At 35.4% G+C, this 2,918-nt stretch overlaps 1 long non-coding RNA gene across 1 annotated transcript; it reads left to right on the forward strand.

The window, feature by feature from the left end:
• The first annotated feature begins 393 nt into the window (after positions 1-393).
• Positions 394-2,362, forward strand: LOC128041921 (uncharacterized). Its single transcript, XR_008197033.1, has 2 exons — positions 394-829; positions 1,566-2,362. It is a non-coding gene; the product is annotated as an uncharacterized LOC128041921 (long non-coding RNA).
• Positions 2,363-2,918: the final 556 nt, after the last annotated feature.

Here is a 2,918-nt window from a genome sequence, read left to right on the forward strand (position 1 = left end):
AAAGGTGCAATGGAGTGGATTGGGTTTTGGTGAGAAACGACTCATAATGTACATGTCGAAATGGTCCAAGATGAGGGGGATTGATATGCTCATTCGCTGAAGTAGGTCCTTATCAATTTGATCATGAACAAACTTCAGGTCAAAGGCTCTCAAACCTTGTGGAAATTTTGTTTTAGGGGTGTAACGAATTGTTCGAGAACCACTCTTTAAACTTGCATTTGGGAAATTGATCATTATTGTAAATAATTAAATTATTTGAGCTGAGACTTATAATGATTTTATTTAGTTTAGGTTTTAAATTCATTGCATGTTTAGATTTAGGACTTTGTAGGTTTAATTTTTGTGTATTTAGGAGTTTAGGCTAAAAAACTAGGAATTTTGGGTATCATACAGTGGTATCACGAAAACCAAGGGTCAGTGTCATAATACCCAAAACAATTTCAAGGGAAGGCAAAAACACCTTTCAGTATTGCGGAACCAACCCTTTGATATTGTGATCCCTAAAATAATTTCAAATGAGGTTGTAAAACATACAGGGACATCACGATACCCTAACTCTAATATCGCGATACCTCTTTTGGATTCTGTAGAAAACCCATTTTGGGTATCCTAACCCCTTTGTTTTACCCCTATTGTCTCTTAGTTTTCAGCCTTAATCTCCCTCATACTCTTCCCCATTTCACTTTCCTCTCAATTTCTTCTCTTTATTTGCAATTGTTTTTATCACTTTTGGTGTTTTCTTCCAATTTATCAGGTATCCTTGGTTGATTTGGGAACTACGGCACCACACGAACAAATCGAGAGCCTTCAACACCAATAGCCATTTGAGGTTAAAAGCTCCAACTCGTTCTTTAAAGGAATTTAGTTGCTATTGATTTTAAAATTACTGTTGTTGAGACTAGTTGGGTAGACTTATTTTTGTTATATTGTTTGATTGGATAAGAGGAAATTATATACAATGCCATCAAGGAAAACCAAAAGGACTTAATCTCAACCTAAACCATCTTCGTCGTTAGGGTTTGTTCTGAGTAAATTTAAATCACAAGAGGTTTAAATTTTTTCCCTTATGCTTCAAGGATGAATATTCATCCTTGAACATGGTTTTGACCCAACCTCGTCTTTATGCGATGAGCGGGTGGCATAACTTCTGCCTTGTGCCAAAAGCACCTGTTGTTATACCTGTTGTTTTGGATTAATACTCCAATTTAAAATTCACTGTAGATAACTGGGTTTATGTTCGACTCCAAAAGGATGATATCTCCCCTAAAATGATTTGTGACTATTATGGTGTTCTGTTTTTCGAAAAGGACAACATTTCTGCTATGGATTTACAATTTTATATAAATGTCAACATGGACGCCATTTTAAGTTATTTAACTGATAATAGGGGAGAGCGTAAGTGAGAACCATACAGAGATTTCCCTCTTTCATTTAATTAAGTCATGCAAAGATGTGGATGCATTTTATTTGTACCCGTGTTAGCCCTATTCTTAACATTAATACGGTTAATATCTACCGAGTTGTTTTGCTGTATTGTATTTTGTATCATAAGAACGTCTGTTTAGGGAGATGAATCAATAAGGAGATGAGGAATGTATGGCTGGAGGCAAAGTTGGTAACTATTTCCTACACCTAATTACGAATTTATACTATAAAGAAAGGGTGGTTGTGGAACCAACTGATCACCCCACCCGTAGCATCATAGGCGACTCCATGCTCCATCAATTCAAAAAACTACAGAGAAACAAATTCAAGAGTGGAACTAGTGCCAGAAACACAAGATAGAGATGCCTCCTGCCTTTCTGAAGAAGGCCATTTCAAAGAAGGCTTTCAGAGGCAAAAAAACGTAGCTCGATGAGCTATTAAAGATGGTGCGGTACAACACTCTGATGATGAAAGTGAAAAAGCTGTGTGCTGATCATTACACGAAGAGACACAGGTTGGAAGACTTACATTGGCCGGTGAAGCCATGAGTTGCATCCTTTTGAGGAGAAGGAAGAGGAGAAGAAGAAGAAAAAGGCGGAGGGAACAATAGAGAAGATGAAGAGCAAGAGGATTAGATAGAGGACGATCACCTTGAGCCCTATGTTGATGAAATGGAGGAAGTGTTTGCTCTAGAGCGTCCCTCAACCAAGGGGGTAGTCTTTTGCAGCCATAGGGAGGACGAGTCACGTAACCAACCACCCCAACGATTTTACAAGCGGGCTACAATTAAGGGAAATGGGAAAGAGATAGTGGAATCGAAGTCTGACTCCAATGGTGAAAATTAGTTACATTTTTTTGCATACCAATAGCGGAATGTAACTATTAAATACTGAATTATTTTGAATTGAACTTGGTTTTGGATGGTTTTTGTTTTTTATTTTGTTATTCGCATATGTTTTTTGTGTTTTTCTATGTAGGCAACTCATTCGAGAATTACATTAAAAATACGTGCTTAAATATGAAAGTTGTAACAGCCCGATTTTGACCCTAATCAGACAAAGTGGTTTCAAGACCACAAATTCGAGTCAAAAAATAATTTAAAATTATTTTTGGTATTTGCAGTATGTGAATTACTATGTGCGAAAATTTCGTATGAAAATTAGATCGTTTGAGTGCTCAATTTGATTAAAAGGGCTTAATCGCGCAAAATGAAAATTTAGGGGGTTAAATCTAAAAGCATCTATTTGTTGTTGTCTTTTTAATCAAAAGGTTTAAAGATGCAATTTAACCACTATTTAGATAGTGGATGGTTAAGGTCAAAACTAACCTTAATATATAAAGGTTATAATTATTTTTAATAAGGTTAAATTAGTAAATTAAAATTTATTATAATACATAATAGTTAAAACATAAAATATAGTTTGTATTATCTTCTTTAGCCGAAATTGAGATGAAAGAAAGCCATTAAAATGCTTGAAGAAGGTTATAATTAA

Source organism: Gossypium raimondii, chromosome 6 (genome assembly GCF_025698545.1).
Source record: "Gossypium raimondii isolate GPD5lz chromosome 6, ASM2569854v1, whole genome shotgun sequence".
NCBI lineage: Eukaryota > Viridiplantae > Streptophyta > Magnoliopsida > Malvales > Malvaceae > Gossypium > Gossypium raimondii.